At 41.0% G+C, this 10,143-nt stretch overlaps 2 pseudogenes; one reads left to right on the forward strand and one right to left on the reverse strand.

The window, feature by feature from the left end:
- Positions 1 to 1,653: 1,653 nt before the first annotated feature.
- LOC144379910 (small integral membrane protein 15-like) lies at positions 1,654 to 7,628 on the reverse strand (annotated as a pseudogene).
- A 37-nt stretch (positions 7,629 to 7,665) lies between these two features.
- On the forward strand, positions 7,666 to 8,679 carry LOC118547416 (SAP domain-containing ribonucleoprotein pseudogene; annotated as a pseudogene).
- Positions 8,680 to 10,143: the final 1,464 nt, after the last annotated feature.

Raw genomic sequence — 10,143 nt, forward strand, 5'->3', positions numbered from 1 at the left:
TGAATAAATAAAATCTTAAAAAAAAATAAAGATTTATTTATTTTAGAGAGAGAGAGAGTTGGAGGGAGAGGCCGAGGGAGAGAACCTCAAGCAGACTCCCCACTGAGTGTGGCACCAAATGTGGTGCTCAATCTCACAACCCCGAGATCATGACCTGAGTGAAAATCAAGAGTCGGATGAGCCACCCAGGTGTCCAGCAGGTCCTGCTTTTTAAAATTCAATTTGACAACCTCTGCTTTTAAATTGGAGTGTTTAGGGGTGCCTGGGTGGTTCAGTCGGTTGAGTGTCTGCCTTCAGCTCAGGTATGATCCCAGAGTCCTGGGATCAAGCCCCACATCGGGCTCCTTGCTCAGCGGGAAGCCTGCTTCTCCCTCTCCCTCTGCCTGCCGCTCCCCCTGCTTGTGGTCTCTCTGTCAAGTAAATAAATAAAATCTTTTTAAAAAATTAAAAAAATAAATTGGAGTGTTTATACCATTTATAATTAATGTGATTATTAAATGTGACTGTTAATGTGATTATTAATTACATTTAATGTGATTCTTGATATGGTTAGTATGGTTATTAATAGGTCATTATTTTTGGGGCACCTGGGTGGCTCAGTCGGTTAAGCATCTGCCTTCGGCTCAGGTCATGATCCCAGGGTCCTGGGATCAAGCCCCACATTGGGCTCCCTGCTCAGCAGGGAGCCTGCTTCTCCCTTTCCCTCTGCCTGCCGCTCTGCCTACTTGTGCTCTCTATCTCTCTGTCAAATAAATAAATAAATAAAATCTTTAAAAAAAAAAAAAGAATTTGATACTTTTTTATAAAGAGAAAAAAATGACCTATTTTTTTTTAATTTTTTAAAAAGATTTTATTTATTTATTTATTTGAGAGAGAGCAAGAGTGAGAGAGCACCAGCAGGGGGTGGAAAGCAGAGGGAGAGGGAGAAGCAGGCTCCTCGCTGAGCAAGGAGCTGATGCAGAGCTCGATCCCAGGTCCCCGAGATCACAACCTGAGCTGAAGGCACAAGGCAGACGCTTAACCAACTGAGCCACTGAGGTACCCCTCAAATTTATTTCAATATCTAGTTTCATTTTTAAATTAAAGCGGTTAGATAATTTTTTGTAATTTAAAATTCATTATCAGAGGTGAGGAAAACATTATGAAGCTATTACTGACAGTGAATAAAATTATTGGACTATGCATTTATAAAAGCCATGTTTAATACTAAAAGTTCCAGTTATACTACTTAACTGAAGGAAATATACTTTAGCTCTTTATTTCTAATTTTATTTTATTATGTTATGTTAGTCACCATACATACATCATTAGTTTTTGATGTAGTGTTCCATGATTCATTGTTTGCGTATAACACCCAGTGCTCCGTTCAATACGTGCCCTCTTTAATACCCATCACCAGGCTAACCCACTCCCCCACCCTATTTCTAATTTTAACACATTTTCATTTTGACATAACTTACCTTTTTCACCCAATTATTAGTACGATGAACTAAGTTTTTCCAAATGTTAAACCTTTCTTTACCACTTACGAAACATGACTTACTACTTTTTAAGAATTCCTTACAAGAAATTTGAATTTTTAATTTTCACCATGAACCTGTTTGATCAAAATATAGAACATCACTACTAAATAAACTGAAACAAAGAACGGAATAAAAAACACAAAAGTGGCATCTATATAATCAGCAAATTATCTGATAAGACATTTTAACTAATTCACATTTCTACTTACCACAAGAAAGAATAACCTGGTTCCAAAGTACCACAAGGTTTGCATTTTTACTGCAAGCCTTATTTTTTTTTTTTAAAGACTTCATTTATTTATTTGAGAGAGAGAGAGGGCACACAAGCAGGGGGAGGAGCAGAGGGAGACGGAGCAGACTCCCCACTGAGCAGGGAAGCTCATGTGGGGCTCAATCCCAGGACCCCAGAGTCAGAGGTTTAACCGATTGAGCCACCCAGGGGCCCCTTTACTGCAAGCTTTAAGTCATAGTGTTATTTTACTCATGTTCGTAAGTACAAAACTTGTTATACCCGGTAGGTGGTATCCTACATAGTCAATAAAAGAATTCTTTATAAAATTAGATTTTAAAAAATGCAGAATTGGGGCGCCTGGGTGGCTCAGTCGTTAAGCGTCTGCCTTCGGCTCAGGTCATGATCCCAGGGTCCTGGGATCGAGCCCCGCATCGAGCTCCCTGCTCGGCAGGAAGCCTGCTTCTCCCTCTCCCACTCCACCTGCTTGTGTTCCCTCTCTCGTTGTCTCTCTCTCTGTCAAATAAATAAATAAAATAAAAAAATGCAGAATGTCTGATAATTATCTCAAAGGCTAAAAAATGAAAAAATGCAGAACACAGAAATAGTCATTGGTTAATATTTGGCTTTGAGAAAGCCAGAAATGATTCTATTCCAAGAAATAAGCAATAATGATAAAAGATGTAATTAGTATACTATATGCCTTTTAAGCCAAAGCACACTTTTCACCTCAAGATAGTTCTGATTTTTACATTCTTAATTCCCTTCGTCCAGAAAAGAACTCCATTCTAAGCCATTATTTGAATAGAGTTCATAATACATAGTCATTATTCTCCACAGGATGTTTTCATTACAGTACATAAACTGCAAAATGGCAAATGACTAAGTCCGTTATAAAGAATTTATAGCATAATAAATGCCAATTTACAATAACCATCAACAGACTTCTACACAGAGCCTAAAAGTTGCTGCAGTAGAAGTCACAACTAACATGACTCTTCCATGTGCTCAGACTTCGTTTACTACAAATTACTGTCATAAAAACCAGAAAAGAAACCTTAGTGGGTCCTTCCAAAGCTGCATAATTTTCCAAATAATTTTCCTCTGGGCGTAAGAAGCTGTTCATTCCTTCAATCCTTTTTCAGTCATTTAGCGTTTGCAATAGTTCCTTGACGGTTTTGCTTCTTCTTTTGCTCCTTTTCCCTCAATCATCTTGGCCAATTTCCCGGACAGTATGACATTTGTTAGAAACAATGGAGTAAGGGCCAAAACAACATTGTAAGGAAGCCAAGTGGGTCCTTTGCAGCCCATTCCACAACACACTCAGCCCAAGTCTTTATATCAAACATCTCTGTAAGTCTTATGCTTTAATAGTGATCTCCAACTTTGTCCTGAGATTATTAGTGAACTGATAACAATTTCAGACGACGCTTGGTTGTTTGTCTTCTTTGGCTCTACCATACACTTGTGAGACAAGGTTTAAATTCTGTATCTTCCTTCCTTAAGGGGTCCACCAGACTAGATCTCCAAACCAGACACACACAGCTCCTGAAGCTGCAGCTGATGGTACTTCACCAGCATCAGCATGTCCCCTCCATCCTTTGTTTTCCCCCTTGCTCATTCTTCCTTCCTTACCCTACCCAGCCACCACTCCCAGGGGGCTCTGCCTACAAGCGGCTGCCTCTGCTGGGCATTGGGGCAAAACCTCCACAGCGACCACCACCAGCCTCCCCTACATCACAGCCGGGACCATGGGCTCGGACCCCTCAAGAGGCCATTATTGATGGCCCGTCATCTTGCTATTTCTTTTCTTTTCTTTTTTTTTAAGATTTTATTTATTTGACAGAGAGAGAGACAGCCAGAGAGGGAACACAGGCAGGAGGAGCGGGAGAGGGAGAAGCAGGCTTCCTGCAGAGCAGGGAGCCCGACGCGGGGCTCGATCCCAGGACCTGGGATCATGACCTGAGCCGAAGGCAGACGCTTAACGACTGCGCCACCCAGGCGCCCCTTGCTATTTATTTTCTATTTGCCCCATCTGTTCTTTGTTCCCCTCTTCCTCTTTTTCTGCCTTCTTTTAGAATATTTATGAATCCATCATAAATCTCCTCTTGTTGGCTTAACTTTTTTTTATTGAGGCAAAATCCACATAATATAAAATTCCCCATTTTAACCATTTTTCATTAGATTTATTTTTAGGTAATCTCTACCCCCAGCATAGGGCTCAAACTTACAATTTATAGAGATCGAGAGTCACGCCCTAAAGCCACTGAGCCAGCCAGGCATCCCACCATTTTAACCTTTTTAAAGTGTACAATTCAGTGGCTTTTAGTATATTCTCCCTGTTGTGCAACCATCCTAATTACAGAACGTCTTCATTACCCCATAAAAGAAACCCCATTGCCATCACGTAGGCACTCCTTATTCTCCCTTCCCCAGTCTGTGGCAACCACTAATCTGCTTTGTCTCTATGAATTTGCCTATTGTGAACATTTCATATAAATGGAATCATACATGGCCTTTTGTGTCTGGTTTCTTTCACTTAGCATGTTTTCAAAGTTCATCAAACTTCAATTTGAAGTTTCTCCCCTTTCCTCCTTTTCCTTCTTTCTCCTCCCTTCCCCATTCCTCTCGCCTCCTCTTTTTAAATCATCTATGCCTCTCCTTTTTTCTAAAAGAAGATTTTATTTATTTATTTATTTATTTATTTAGGGAGTGAGTGTGCAAGTGGGGGAGGGGCAGACAGAGAGGAAGAGAGAGAATCTCAAGCAGACTCTCTGCTGAGCACAGAGCCCAACTGTTGGGGGGGAGTGGGGCTAGATCTCACAACCCTGAAATCTGAGTGGAAATCAAGAGTCAGACGCTCAACGCTCTGAACCACCCTTCTTAACTTTTTGAAAAAGGAAATAGTTAAAATAATGTTTAATGTCCTTCTCTGCTAATTCTAACAATTGGGTCCGTTTTGGATCTGCTTTGACTATTCTCATTATGGGTTGTGCTTTCCTGCCTCTTTGCATGCCTGGTAATCTGATTGGATGCCAGAATTTTACCTTGTAATGTGCTTGGTATTTTTATATTCCTATAAATCTTGTTGAGTTTTGCTCTAGGATACAGCTAATTGGAAACAGTTTGATCCTTTCCAGTCTCATTTTTATTATTTGTTAATGTGGGTCCTGAGCAGTGCTCAGTCCAGAGCTAATTATTCCTCACTTAATGAGGCAAGACTTTCCTTGATACCTTATTTTTTTTTAATTTTGTTAATTTTTTAAGTGTTTTAAAAATTTATTTTTATGATGCTTTGTGTCTTGGGGACTTGCTAATCCTGGAGACTGCCCTCCCAGAGTTGGTTAATTCCTAGACAGTAAACAATTCACTTGCAGAGTGAGCCTTTCATATACAAACTTACTAATCAAACTGTAACTCCAACCACCTTTACCTAATTCTCACATAGCAAACCAGTATTTCCTCTGTCCTAAGTCACGTCAGGGCCAGGTTATGGATAACTAGAGACCACTCCTACAGCCAAGAACCCTCTGAATTTATTTGAATGAACCAATTCTAAGCTTACTCAAACTTGCCTACCTTACCTTGCCCATTCCTTCCCCATGGAAACCACAGGTTTAAGGCCCCTCACTCCTACTGCCTCCTGACCCACTCTGGGGTTTCTTCATGTGACTCTGAATGGCATGGCATGCTCCCTTCTCTTGGAAACTGTAATCACCTTTTTTCAAGGCAGTTGTCTCCATGTCTACACTATACCTAATTAAAACAAAATCCTTGGTACATTTTCAAACAACGGTCTACCCAATATTCTGTGAAATTTTTTTTTTAAGATTTTATTTATTTGACAGAGAGAGACACAGCGAGAGGGAACACAAGCAGGGGGAGCGGGAGAGGGAGAAGCAGGCCTCCCGCGGAGCAGGGAGCCCGTTGTGGGACTCGATCCCGGGATCATGACCTGAGCCGAAGGCAGACGCTTAACGACTGAGCCACCCAGGCGCCCCTATTCTGTGAATTTTTTATCTGGCTGGTAGGAACAATTCCCAGCCTGTGTAATGCCAGGCAGTTATAATCCTTTTTGATGGTTCTTTCTCTGGCCTCGGTTAGTTTTTTCACACTCTCGTGCTGACCAGTATTCTGAGTACTCAAGAGGGCTCTCCTGCAGATCTCCTGGGTTCTCTGTGCAGCTTTATTTGGTATTCTGTCTCATGAACATGAGCTGCCTCAACTTCTCTGAACTCCTAGCTCAGACCCTTCAACCTTTCAGTTTCCTCCCTGTTCCACTGCCCAGAAACTCTCACAAGGCAGTAGTAAGGAAGCCATCTTATTTGTTTCCCATCTCCTAGGGATTGCTCTCTTTCAATGTTTGAGTTTTATTTAATTTTCAGGTTTGAGACCAAATCCATGCACTTAACTCCATCTGACCAGAGGCAGAAAAAATTCCTGCATTTTTTTTAAGCTAATGGAATACCCAGCAGGTAAGCATAGAGACTGAGATAGTATCGATGAATCAACTGAATCTAAACCCTCCCTTGCATAGATCACAAACTAGAGGCTTGGAAAGAAGTAGTGGAGGTAATCAGAACCAGAATCTATCCCTTAAATCTTGGTCTAGTTATCTGACATCATTCTTTGCTCTGTATCTTCTTTATCTTGCCAAGTTATTTCCCATTTTCGACTTTTTTTTTTTTTTTAAGATTTTATTTATTTGAGAGCAAGTGAGAGAGAGCAGAGCAGGAGGGAGGGAGGGGCAGAGAGAGAAGCAGGCTCAATCCCGGGACCCTGGGATCATGACCTGAGCAGACACTTAACTGATTGAGCCACCCAGGCACCCCTAGACTAATATATTTTCAAACAATTTTTAAATTTTTATTTAAATTCAACTAATTAACATATAATGCATTATTAGTTTCAGAGGTAGAGGTCAGTGATTCATCAGTCTTACATAATACTCAGTGCTCATTACATCACGAGCCCTCCTTAATGTCCATCACCCAGGTACCCCATCCCCCTACCCCCGTCCCCTCCAGCAACCCTGTTTGTTTCCTATGATTAAGAGTCTCTTATGATTTATCTCCCTCTCTGATTTCATCTTGTCAAAATACATGTTTTTTTAAAAAGAGAATGTGCATCAATATCCAGACCTCCGTGTGATCTTGAGACTGCTCCTCCCCCACCTTGGCAAAAAGTTGGAAGCTTTTTCTCTAGAGGGGGTAGGTTTCTGGGGTAGAAGGCCTTCTCAGAGACCTGGAAGACAAGTGAACCTAGGCATACTAGAATGCTGAAGCTCTCTAGCCCTCTTCCTTCACTGAGTTCCCACAAGGCCAGCAGCAGTTCAAGGTAAACCCTCCAGACATGAAACTGGAAGCTTCCTCCAGGGAACCTGACCAGTCCAAGAGGAAAGTCCTAAAAGTAGTGGACATTAGGGATTTGCCAAAAAAAGTTCAATCAGTTCATCTTACAAACACATATTCTCCTTAATATCCCACCTGTAAATATAAGCAGACTACCAATGATTGCCAGGCAGCTAAGGAAAGTCTGTAACATGAAAGACTAAAAGCAAAACAAAAAGGGAAAAAAAAAAATCACACAGGAGATGAAAGCTTCAACAAAGCATATTAATGTTCTCAGAGATAAGATGTTGCAACCATGGAATGAGGTCCTCATTAAAAAAAAAAAAAAAAAAAAGGAACACTTAGACAATCAACAGGAAATCTTCCATAAAGGAGATCAAAAAGTCAAGAAAACGGGAGGTGGTAGGGACAGAAAAAATAAGAAAAACAGAGATAAGTCCAGGAGATCCAATATCTGAACAGGAATTCCAGAAAGAAAAGCCAGAAAACTAAAGGAAGGAAATCATTAACAACGAATTCAAGAAAGTTTCCCAGAAGTGAAGGACCAGAGTCCATTCTGAACGGGTTCAACAACAGCCTGGCACTGCATGAAAACAGACCTTCACCAAGGCATGCCACCCTGAAATTTCAGAACACCGGTGACAGAAGGGAGAAAGAGTCACATACAAAGAATCAGGACTCAGGAGGGGTAACAAGATGGCGGCGGAGACGGTGGAGCTCCATAAACTGAAGCTTGCTGAACTAAAGCAGGAATGTCTTGCTCGTGGTTTGGAGACCAAGGGAATAAAACAAGATCTCATCAACCGGCTCCAGGCATATCTTGAAGAGCATGCTGAAGAGGAGGCAAATGAAGAAGATGTACTGGGAGATGAAACAGAGGAAGAAGAACCAAAGCCCATAGAACTGCCTGTCAAAGAGGAGGAACCCCCTGAGAAAACTGTTGATGTGGCAGCAGAGAAGAAAGTGGTAAAAATTACATCTGAGATACCACAGACTGAGAGAATGCAGAAGACAGCTGAACGATTCAATGTACCTGTGAGCTTGGAGAGTAAGAAAGCTGCCCGGGCAGCAAGATTTGCGATTTCTTCAGTTCCATCAAAAGGTCTGTCATCTGATCCCAAGCCAATGGTTAACCTGGATAAACTAAAGGAAAGAGCCCAAAGATTTGGTTTGAATGTCTCTTCAATATCCAGAAAGTCTGAAGATGATGAGAAACTGAAAAAGAGGAAGGAGCGATTTGGGGTTGTTACAAGTTCAGCTGGAACAGGAACCACAGAGGATACAGAGGCAAAGAAGAGGAAAAGGGCAGAGCGCTTTGGGATTGCCTGATGAAAAGCTCTTAATGCTTTCTGTTCTCCAGTGGTTTCCATCTCTCTGACTTTTCTTGGTCATATATATACCTAAATGCACAGTCATGTGCCTAGGTTCTGCCTCACAGTGAGAGAGCATGTACCCTGGGTACATCCAGGAACTTCAGCAGCAATTTGACTCATTGCTGTTCCAACTTTAAGGTTGTTGTTGTTTTTTAATTATTATTTTGCTTGTTAATAAAAAACAAATAGAAAAGAAAAAAAAATCAGGACTCAGAATGGCTTGACTCTTCTAATAGCAACACTAGATGGTAGGTGAAAAGTAACAATGCCTTCAAAATTGTAAAGGAAAATAAATTCCAAACTGGAATTTCACACCCAATCAAGTATGAGAAGACATTTTTCAGACACACGATTCACTCAAACTACTTTCCAGGCACATCTTTTACTGCAAGCACTCTACCAGAATGAGGTAATAAATCAAGGGGAAAAACAGAGACTCAGGAAACAGGAGACTCAGCAGGGGAGAGCCCATGATGACAGCACTATATTAAGCATAAGGGAGAGCCAATCCAGATAGGGGCAGTCAAGAAATCGATAAAATAGATGATGTGTTAATGTCCTTAGAGAATTTGGGTTGAATTAATGACAAGTAGAGAGAAAACTAAGCTAATAACTAATAAAAATGCAAGAGGATTACTAATTCTAGGGAAAAGAAAGTTCTGCAGGAAGGTAATCTCATCCACTACATGGCTCAGCTGTGATTCAAACACCCATAGTAAACACTTAGTATATGACCTAACTAGAATTATATCAGGGGGATGGGTGATGGGGAGTACATACATGGTGGGCAAGAGGGAGAGAGAAGTCAACGATAATGCCTACAATGCAAACATCAATAAATAGCCATCCACACGTTTAAATGGAGACTTGGTAGCAAATATAAACTTACCAGCCAACAGTTGAAAGGGAACACTGTGAAGTGGGAAAAATGGGGAAGGGCAGATAGGGTAGGAGGGTTGCTGTTTTTCTTAACAAACCTCGCAGAACTATTTGCTTTTTCAATGCAAAGTAACAGATTTTCTTCCTAAAATGCAGGGTATAAAACTGTTTACAAACCTATTTTGTTAATTTATTGTTTTTAAAAGTTTCAAAATTTTGAGAGTGCCTGCGTGGGTTAGTGGGCTAAGAGTCTGCCTTCGGGGCTCAGGTCATGATTGTGGGATCCTGGGATTGAGCCCTACATCAGGCTCACCGCTCAGCAGGAAGCCTGCTTCTCCTCCCTCTGCCCCCGCCCCACGCTCGTGCTCTCTCAAATAAAATCTTTATAAAAAAATATTTTAAGTTTCCAGATTTTTACTGCGCACATTTAATTAAAAACAAAACCATAAATGGAAACTCCACTTTTCAGGATCTAGGTAGGGTTACAGCTAGTTTTTACTGCGTGTAGAATCATGCAAGACTGGTATTCCTGCATGGTTCCCAAGGTAAACCATATCCGGTCAGCTTTTTATGCAATTCATGTGTTAAGTATAATGTGTAAGTAAAGTCTTGTTTACTATAAAAGTATGATAATTTAAGCAGTGACCATACTAAAATAACATATTCTAGTCCAGGATATCAAAATGTGGCCACAGACCTACTGAATCAGATCTACCTAGCTTGGGTGGCAAGGGCATTGCTTAACATGCAGACTCCTGGGCCCTACCCCAGACCAATTATTCAGTAAT

This window comes from Halichoerus grypus, chromosome 13, assembly GCF_964656455.1.
Source record: "Halichoerus grypus chromosome 13, mHalGry1.hap1.1, whole genome shotgun sequence".
Lineage (NCBI taxonomy): Eukaryota > Metazoa > Chordata > Mammalia > Carnivora > Phocidae > Halichoerus > Halichoerus grypus.